At 46.6% G+C, this 9914-nt stretch overlaps 1 long non-coding RNA gene across 1 annotated transcript; it reads right to left on the reverse strand.

The window, feature by feature from the left end:
* Nucleotides 1-287: 287 nt before the first annotated feature.
* Nucleotides 288-9678, reverse strand: LOC149431222 (uncharacterized). Its single transcript, XR_016309355.1, has 2 exons — nucleotides 8988-9678; nucleotides 288-1359 (listed from the first exon to the last, which is right to left on the reverse strand). It is a non-coding gene; the product is annotated as an uncharacterized LOC149431222 (long non-coding RNA).
* Nucleotides 9679-9914: the final 236 nt, after the last annotated feature.

The raw sequence follows: 9914 nt of genomic DNA on the forward strand, positions 1-9914 counted from the left end.
AAAAAAGTGCCATGATCATGAAGGGGTTAAAACCTTCTGGAGATCAAGTGGTTAAAGTCTAATTTGGCCAGGTTTTGAGCCTCTCTGTTGGTCTGTTATTATAAAGACTTCAGGTTGATTTGTATTTTTATATAAAAGTTTTTTTTCCCATTGATATCCACAGTTCCCATTCACATGGAATCTGTATACAGCATTGTTCAATTAAAAAAAATGCAGTTCCAAAGCCACCCATTTACAAATACCACAAATGCATAACAGTTCATAAGGAAAAAACTATTACTGCAAACTTGAGAAAGTACTTTAATAGTTTTCATTTTACATTTTAGATCTAAAAAGGAACACATGCAGCAAGTGAATATTAAGAATTCTGCTGGAACCAACTGTTTAAATTATATGTACAGAGAGGATTACTATCAAAACTAGTAACCTTCAGTGAGGCTATTTACAGAATTTACAAAAAAAAAAAAAAAAGGACAAAGTGTATCAGTACAACAAAGGCAACATGAAAATTAGCATACTGTGGTATTCTGAGACTTGTATCGAATAAAGCTTTCAGAAGCAAAAAGCTACCAAAAATACTCTTTCCAGTCCACAAGAAAACATGTCACCAAAGTAAATTTACAATATTAGGTACAGAAGCAGAATACCAAGGTGAACATTTAGAAATAGCATTGTACACTACAATTTCATAAAACTGAAGGGAAGAAACAAATTAACATACTGCCCACAAGTTTCACCTTTGAACCTTGAAAACTTCAGGTGACATCTGGCTGGTTGCTTTGGGCATGCAAATTAATATCTTTTCTTTCACGTCCAGATAATCCTCTCCCAAAGGGTGACCAATCACAGAGCTACCAGGGATATAGAAATATCAGCATTCTGTCCTGGAACTGCTCTATACAATAAAGAACTTGTTTTAAATAACACTTTCATTCTTTGTCTTAAACCTACAATAATGAATCAATATGTTATAACATCTAGTTGAAGCAGTGTATAGAGTGGTACAACTCAAAGAGGAACAAAACATGATGGATCTCTTACAAAATGTAGGCAGTCTTTGTATTAAAAATGCTTCATCAGAAGGAAGTAAAAGCGTCCTGATAAATGGCAATTTCACAGGACACGTGGAGCTGAACTAAACAGAGCTGTCGTGAGGTGGTGAACTCCATCGTGACTGCAGATGCCGAAGAATGCTGTTCGATATCGTCCCAAGTTTTTCCTGCATTTCAAAAAGCTGGCTTCCAGAATATTTTCCAAGCTCCTCTGTAGTCACCAACAAAGAAAGTGTACTAATCTGTGCAGCAAGGTCTAGGGTGGCTGCAGATTCCACAGGTGCTGTGGCAGATGCTTCAGGCAGGTCTGTAAAGCAAGCAAGGATTAGTTATGGTGAAGTAACGGAAAAAAAAAAACTCATGAAATACGCCAATACTCTAGGGGTCACCATACATGTTACAATCTGACTGCAATACATCAAAACATAATAGGAGAACCTTCCTAAACTTTCCAGTCAGTTTGTATTCAATCAAGCCCTTGCATTACATAATTGGTAGATCCAAAAGAAGACTACAATAAGATATTGGCAGAAAGTCAGTGCAAAAAATGCCCATCAGTAGTTTGAACAACCACATTGGGTGTCTCTGCAAATCAAAGGATAGGCAGGAGTCGTCTGTTTTAGTAGAACATCCAATTACTTTATTTCACCAAATACATTTTTTTATTATTATTATGAACTACCGCATCGGACACCTCAGCCAATCGAACTACCGAGAGCCTTTTATGTGCTGGCTCTTCCTATCAATGCGTTCACCCACCTGAGAACCCCCACAGAACGGGAATGCCCGAGGCATAGACCGTGTCCACACTGTGCACTAGGAATGCTGCATGTCCCCCACCCCCCTTGCTGGGTGACCAGTCAACAGCTGCAAGTCCATTTTGACCTTTTTCTTTTTATTGTGGAACCGTTTTACCCTTGTTTCTGAATTTAGTACACGATAAGGGCTCTCCCACCTCCCTCTCTTTTTCAGTGGAAACGAAAGACCCCTGGTCAGCTCCTCAGGATATTTCAGTCTACAATGTTCCATCAAACCCCAGACCCTACAATAAAATTGTAATGTGTGTGGAAAGCTTTACAACTATCGGTGGTCACCTTTTTAGAGTCTCAATTGTAATATACAGTAGTATCAATGGTACTTGCACAGCACTGCCATACAGTACGTGCCTAAACTGGAAAATACAGGAATGGAAAGAGCTTGGGAGGAATGGTGGAACTAAAATCGCAGCAATCTGCTGCAATGTTGCAGGCTCAGAATTCATGGAATTACGCAGCCTGGATCAGACAGAATTAAACTGAGAACAGAATAGATAAAATGGCCTATAACCTGGACTGCTTTTTTTTTTATTTTAATTGAGGCAATCTTTAAATTCAATTTTAAAAAGCAAGAAAAATTAGCAGATTAATAATTTAAAGCCCCATAGCTTTAAGTACAGCTCACGGGTCTTAAAAAGCAGCTTAATCATTAAGCGTAGGTTCCACAACTTCGCAGTTCTGCGTGTCACGTTTGCAAGGGCACAGCTGCGTTTCCTGCAATCTTTTTTAAAAACATGGACGCACAGAAATCACATGGTGCTTTGACACCACTTTCCTTAAAGCAACACACTTTTTGTGCGGCTGCGGGAACGTGTGCGATTTACACACACAGTCCTATGGAAATCTATGGAAAGAACTAAAGATCAGAGTTCACAGAAGAGGCCCACAGAACCTTCAAGATTAGAAGACCGTTTGTGTGGAAGAATGGGCCAAAAATCACACGTGAGCAATGCAATGCGACTAGTTTCTCCATATAGGAGGCATCTTGAAGCTGTCATTACCAACAAGGATTTTGGATGAAGTATTTATTTTTTTTTGTATGCACGGATTATTACTGACATGTAGTGAAAATGCAGTTATTTACCTGTTAACTGTATTTCCAGGAATCTTCTAGGACAGCTTCACTTGAGAGATAGGGCTCCTCCCAGGAAACACCCGCTCCACCTTTTCCCCTTTATAAGTATCCTCTCTCCCAGTGGGCCCTCAGTATAAGAATATGACCGAAGGCCTAGGAGAAAGCATAAAATAAAAAACGGTAATAGAGACAACCCATCACAGGTTCATAACATACCTAGACATCAGTACATAATCACACAGCAATCGGGAGGGAGTTATGCTGTCCTAGAAGATTCCTGGAAATACAGTTAACAGGTAAATAACTGCGTTTTCCCGTGTCATCTTCTAGGACAGCTTCACTTGAGAGGAGTTGAATAGAAATACATACATTAGGGTGGGCCCCTTGCTTGTAGGACCTTCCTGCCGAACGCCTGGTCATTGCTGCCAATCAGATCCAATCTGTAGTGCTTAGCAAAGTTGGCGAAACTGGACCACGTTGCGGCTCTGCAGATCTGTCCGGGGGAGGCACGCTCTTCAGGACCGTGCCCAGGTCCCATGTGGGGTACTTCGATGTGGACGGGGCTCGGCGCCTGGAGATAGCCCTCAGGAACCTGATTATCAACGGGTCTGCCGCCAACCTCAACTCCAGAAAGCTTGACAAAGCCGCTACCTGCACTTTAAGGGTATTAGCGGCCAGGTTCTTATCCGCCCCGGCTTGGAGGAATTCAAGCATTGTATGCAAGATGGGAGCCCGGGTTCCTCGTTCCTGTCCTTCCAGGCGGAAAATTTCTTCCAGACTTTATCATATATGGCGTTTGTTGATTTCTTCCTTCCGTCCAAGATGTTGGCGACCACTCTTTCAGACAGTCCCTTCTTCACTAGCCTGTCCCGTTCAGAAGCCACGCTGCTAGGGACAGCCTTTCTGGGTGAGGATGTAGCACTCCCCCTTGGGCAAGTAAATCGTGTGAAGGTGTATCATCCATGGGTCTGTTAAGCTTAGTTCCCTCAGCCGGGAGAACCATGATCTTTTGGGCCAAAATGGTGCAATCAGGATGACCGTGGCTTGAGAAGACTGGATCTTCTGTACCACCTTTGGTAATAATCTGAACGGAGGAAAGGCATAGAGGAGGTTTCCTTCCCAATGCTGGGCTAGCGCGTCTATCCCTGCACTCCTGGGGTCCTTCTGCAGGCAGAAGTATCTCTCCAGCTTCACATTTTGGCTGTTGGCGAAGAGATCCGTAGAGGGGGTGCCCCATCTGGCGCATATTTGATTGAATGCTGGACAGCTGAGGCACCATTCTGTCTGGGTGACCTCTTTCTGACTCAACTGGTCCGCCAACTGGTTCAGATTCCCTTTTAGATGCACCGCAGTGATGGACTCTAGGTTCCTCTCTGCACAGGTCAGGAGGGTTCCTGCCAATTCCATCAGCCTCGGGGACCTCGTGCCCCCCTGCCTGTTCAAGTATGCTACTGCCGTTGTGTTGTTGGATAGAATCTGGACTTCTCTCCCCTCTATCCTCTCCTGAAAAGCCGTAAGAGCTTTGAAGATTGCCGACAGCTCCTTGTAGTTCGATGATTTCCTTGAATTTTCTGCATCCCATCTGCCCTGGGCTAGGCAGTCTCCCATATGAGCAACCCACCTGGTCATGCTTGCATCCGTGGTGATCCTCACTGGGCTGGCTTGCTTCCATTTCCTTCCCGCCTCCAAGGTGTGGATGTTCCCCCACCACCTTAGTGATTCCCTCACCTTGTGCGTGAGGCAGATCCTGGAATTCAGACCTGCTTGGCTGCCATCTCAGTGGGAGAGGGTGTGATTCTGTAGTACCCTGGAGTGGAGCTGTGCCCATTGCACCCCTGGCATTGCGGCTGTCATGCTCCCGACTAGCTTCATTGTGGTCCTTACTGTGCAGGTCGACATCCTTTGGAAGGCTCTCGTGTCTTGCTGCAGTTTGAGAGCTTTTTCCGTTGTCAGGTATGAGCAAGCATTTGCGGAGTCCAGGATGTACCCCAAGTACGTGATCCTCCTGGAGGGTACTAGCTGTGATTTTTCCTCGTTCATCAACCACCCCAAGCTCTCTAGAAAAGATATTGTGCGTTCGACATGGGACCTCAGGCCTCTTTCTGTATCTGAAAATAGAAGCAGGTCGTCCAAGTAGGGGATGATATTTATTCCTTCCAGCCTCAAGACTCTTAGGGGTTCCGCCAGGATCTTGGTAAATATCCTTGGAGCTGATGACAGGCCAAAGGGGAGTGCATTGAACTGAAACAGAATCGTTCTTTTTGCGCCTTCCAGCGCAAACCTCAGGAACTTCCTCGATTCCTCCCTTATCGGGACGTGCAGATATGCATCTTTCAAATCTATTGAGGCCATGAATGCTCCTGGCGACAAGAGTTCTTTTACCGTGTATAAGGTCTCCATGCAGAACTTCTTGGGTCTCACGAACTTGTTTACCTTCTTCAGATTTAGTATCATCCTGTAGGTACCGGACGACTTCTTCCTTAGGAAGAAATGGGAGAAGAACCCACTTCCCTTCTCTTCCTCCTCCAGCTGGCAAATCACATTCTGCCTGAGCATCCCTTCCAGGAGGTCCACCAATGCATCTGCCTTCTCCCTGTCCCTTGGCAGGGGTGTTGCGAAGAATCTTTGAGGGGGGGGCCTTAAAAACTCTATTTTGTAACCTCTGCGAACGGCCTCTAGAATGTAAGTGTTCTGGGTGATCTTCAGCCATTGTGTGTGGAAGTGCCCCAGCCTTCCTCCCACCTGGCTTCTCCAGTCACTTGGGCTGGGTCTTGGGTCTATTCTGGTTGGGGTTGAAGAGGAAACCTCCCCTTCCCCTTGACTCGTTCCTGCCCCTCCTTGCGCCCCAGCCTGTGCGCTGGCTTTGAAATCATCGTGTACTGCCTGTTGAGGAGAAACCCCTTTCGTCCTACTTGCCTGCTGGGGACTGGAAAGCTCTTCTTTTTTTTTTATCGGCCGACCTTTCCAGGACCGAAGTTAGTTCCGGCCCGAAGAGGAGTTTTCCCTCGAAGGGCAGACCGCAGAGTTTGGACTTAGAGGCAAGGTCCCCCTGCAAAGACTTTAGCTAGATAGCTCTTCTCGCGGAATTTATGAGCGCCGTTGATCTAGCTAAGAATCTGATAGTTTCTGCTGATGCGTCTGCAATAAAAGCCACCGCTTTTTCCAGTACAGGCAGCGACTTCAGGATTTCCTCCGCCGGGGTGCCTTGTTCCAGGTGCGAGCGGAGCTGCCCCAACCATACATCCAAAGTTCTGGAGACACACGTCGTCGCAACTGCTGGCTTGAAATTCACCGCGGATGCTTCCCATGCTCTCCTCAGGAATGTATCCGCTTTCCAGTCCATCCATTGGGTCATTCAGGGACCCGCTGTCCTCGAAGGACAGGTCCATCGCTTTCGAGATTCTAGAAAGGGGGGCATCTGGCTTCGGGCAGATTTCCCACACGGAAGCGTCTTCTTCCTTGAACGGGAATCGCCTCTTAAGGTTCTTGGGAAAGAAAGCCTTTTTCTCCGGCTCTTCCCATTCCCTCCTGATAGTGGACCATAGGGCAGAGTGCACTGGGAATGTGCGGCTGCTCTTTGTAGCCCTGCGTACAGCTGGTCATGGAGAGAGGGGTCCTGCTGTTCCTCCTCCAGATCCAGAGTCTCGTAGATCACTTTCAGAAGGTCTTCTGCCTGAAAAAGGAATCTTTGTGCTTTTGGGTCATGATCCTCGACCTCGTCTTCCTCCGAGTCTGAAGTACTCAATGGTTCGGCTCCCCTTGCGACAGTTACCTGGTCCTTCCTCTTTTTCCCCCCCTGGGCATTGCCTGAAGTGCCCGGTTGGGGCTCGTCCTGGGCCGGTCCCTGCTTCTGCTCCCTAAAGCTCTGAAAAGTCTTGGACATATCTTGCATCATGTTCTGTAAGAAATCCTTAAAGAGGGACCCAGACTCCTTTTTGATAAGCTTATCTATGCAGTCTTGGCAGAGTTGCTTCCGTCAGGAACTCGCCAGCCTCTTTCTGCAAGTGGCGCATTTCTTTTTCAGCTCGCAAGGAGCTTCTCTTTCCCCTCTATCCTCCTCCTGTGGGCCCATCTGGGGACAAGAAGACATAGGTATTCATCAACCGCGGAGGCTCCCCCCCCAGGGATTGCCCCCCGTGCACTCCCCCAACACCCTAAAAAGTCAGCAGTGGGGGGGGGGGGGAGATGAGTGTGGGGGTGCCCAAGGGTCCCAGAGGGGGGAGGGGGGGGAAGGGGGAGGGGGTGAGTGGCGGCCAAATACCTTGCCGCAGGATTCCCCCGGCCCAGACAGATCTGCCTCCATCCTGCCGCGAACTCCTCCTCAGTGCGGCGATTTTTCAGGGTTTGGCGGGCTCCGCCCCCTCCCTGGGATCCCTGCGCGCCGACCTTCCTCTCACGGCCGCAGGTGGAGAAGCGGCCGTGGTGTGGGCTCGTTCCGCGGTCCGCCGCCCATTTCCAACATGGCGGCCGCTGCTCCATGCTTCCTGCGCCGGAAGTGACGCCGTCCCGTGCCCGGAAGTGACGTGTTTGCGGCATCCTGACCCCGACAGCCTCACCCCCTGGCCATGCTGCCGGGATCCTGGAACAGGTAGGACTTACCTCAGCCCCCCCAGGGAAAGGCACCACTGCCCAGGTCGGCGGAGCGGGCTCTACCCCCCTGGAGAGCCCCGCTGGGACCATCCGGGGTCTGTCACCCCCACCCCGAAGGGTCTGTCCATAGGATGAGCCTGGATGAAAACCCCCCCACAAGGTCCCTGCCATCCTTAGAGAAAGGAGGAAGGGGGGGCCTCAGCCAGGGGCCCTCTGTACCTCGCCAGGCAGCCGGGGAAAAAATAACAAACCGGGCGTAGCTCCGTCCTGGCCGGAGGAAACACTAATACTGAGGGCCCACTGGGAGAGAGGATACTTATAAAGGGGAAAAGGTGGAGCGGGTGTTTCCTGGGAGGAGCCCTATCTCTCAAGTGAAGCTGTCCTAGAAGATGACTCAGGAAAATTTTATGTCAATAGCACCTTTAGATATATATTTACCTAGAAAAACGGTGACGTTTTCAATACTTATTTTACCCGATGTACTATTAAAACCTGTTGTTTTTTTTTCAGGATTTGAGTGCAATGACTACACTTCTGCTTCCCCAGAATACCCTGAGAACACGACAGTGTCGTATGTCACGACAACAGACCCTCTCTGCACTCCAATCCCTGCCCATCAGAGCAGATCACATGTAGACAGTTTGCTCACAAAAACAAGGACACGCCCATGAGACACACCCACTATGCAGAAATGCTGCATTGCATGCTGGGAAATGTAGTTTCTTACTTCAATTATAGGGCTTATTTGCAAGGTGAAGCACTAGATTACATTAAGGCAGCACAAATGCTGGTCAGACATTTAGATGTCTATTTTCCAATGATTGCTGATGCATGCATGTTACCCTACGCCTGTTAAGACCTTAAAATGTACTATGAATGCAGTTAGCCAGAAATTAGACCTATGACTACTAATCTCAAGTACGATCCCTATTCTTGCATGAGAGATTTTCCGCAAAAATGTATGGGTGTCAACTATAGGTGAATTCAAATCTAACTGCAGATTTCAGTGAACTTAAGTCATTTGGACCAAGCTGGCATAAACAAATTTACTTCACTTAACAGATGAAGTGGATGTGAGCACTGTATAAACAGGTATGTCGTCTCAGCCACATACAGCACTGTGTTCCAGCAGCTGTCAAATTGGACTGAGTGCTGCTCAGCCATTCACAGGCGGTTGGGTGCCCTCACAGTCTCCACCTCAGCCTGAGGAACCTTTGTATTCATTCATAGTCCCATAGCCTGAACACAGCAACGCATATGTAGCTGATGCTACATACAGTTTATAGAGGTGCTGCATCTGTTAATGATGTAAACAGTACATTTGGACTAGCTTGGTCCAAACTATTCAAAGTTCACTAAAACCTGGAGATCAGCTTTAATCGCTCATCCCCAATAATCACACATTTTATGTTAAGATAAATCATACACAAAAGGTAAGACTTTTATCCTTCTCACCTTAAAAACTTCAAAGAGACGAGAGAACTGCTTTCCAACCAAGACATTGAAAACTTTCCCATCTTCTCCACTAAGACGGCTACAAAGAGGACAAATGTCAAATTATTACACACAAACTGATATACATTACCCTAAATATTTTATTGTGGAATATAATGTTCTACTTGAAGGAATATTCACCACTAAATAGTTCTAAAGATCAGAATGGAAGATTATACACCATGGGGTTGTTTTAGCTGAATTTGCTTGCCAAAGAGGTAAAGCACTCTGGCAGCTGTCCGCTCTAGTGTGAATTCAGCCTGAAAGGGTTTTGTTATATCTGCTTGATAAGTGCAAAAAATACCTGTTGATCTTGTTAGAAATCTCGTGAGCTGATAACTTACTGTGCACTCTGCTAACTATTATCTCTAAGGTGTACAGAAGCACTCCCCTCCGGTATGTACAATAAGAGAAGGACAGCATTCTGTAGTCCTGTCTTGTTTCTGCTGATACAAAAGGAAGAGTAGGCATTGTCATCCTACGGCAGTTTTGTTACTGGAGGATCATCAGGGAAAAAATAAAGGAAGAAAACTAGTGCAGCGACATCTAAGGACTAGAAAGCTGCAATATATTCATTTTTTTGTGGCTTAGATGCACTTTAAGAATAGGCTGTTCAACTAGAAAAGTTGGTATTGAGTGAAAACAGCTCCCCTTGTTCACTAACATTTATTGGCTAGGTATTCCTTAGTAAATCAATTCCTGCATCCACTGCAATATTCTGCACCGCAACAATCTGGAATGTTTCTAGCTCCAAAATGCAATTGTACTCACTTTGCAATTGCAAGATAAGCATCTGTCTGTTCTGTATGTGAGGTAGATGTGTCTTCCAAGGTTTCTAGTAAAGGCAAGAATTGAGCGTTTTCAGGATTAGCAGCCATATTCCCAAAA

This window comes from Staurois parvus, unplaced genomic scaffold (genome assembly GCF_062004578.1).
Source record: "Staurois parvus isolate SC_StPar_1 unplaced genomic scaffold, SC_StPar_1.0 ptg002337l, whole genome shotgun sequence".
Lineage (NCBI taxonomy): Eukaryota > Metazoa > Chordata > Amphibia > Anura > Ranidae > Staurois > Staurois parvus.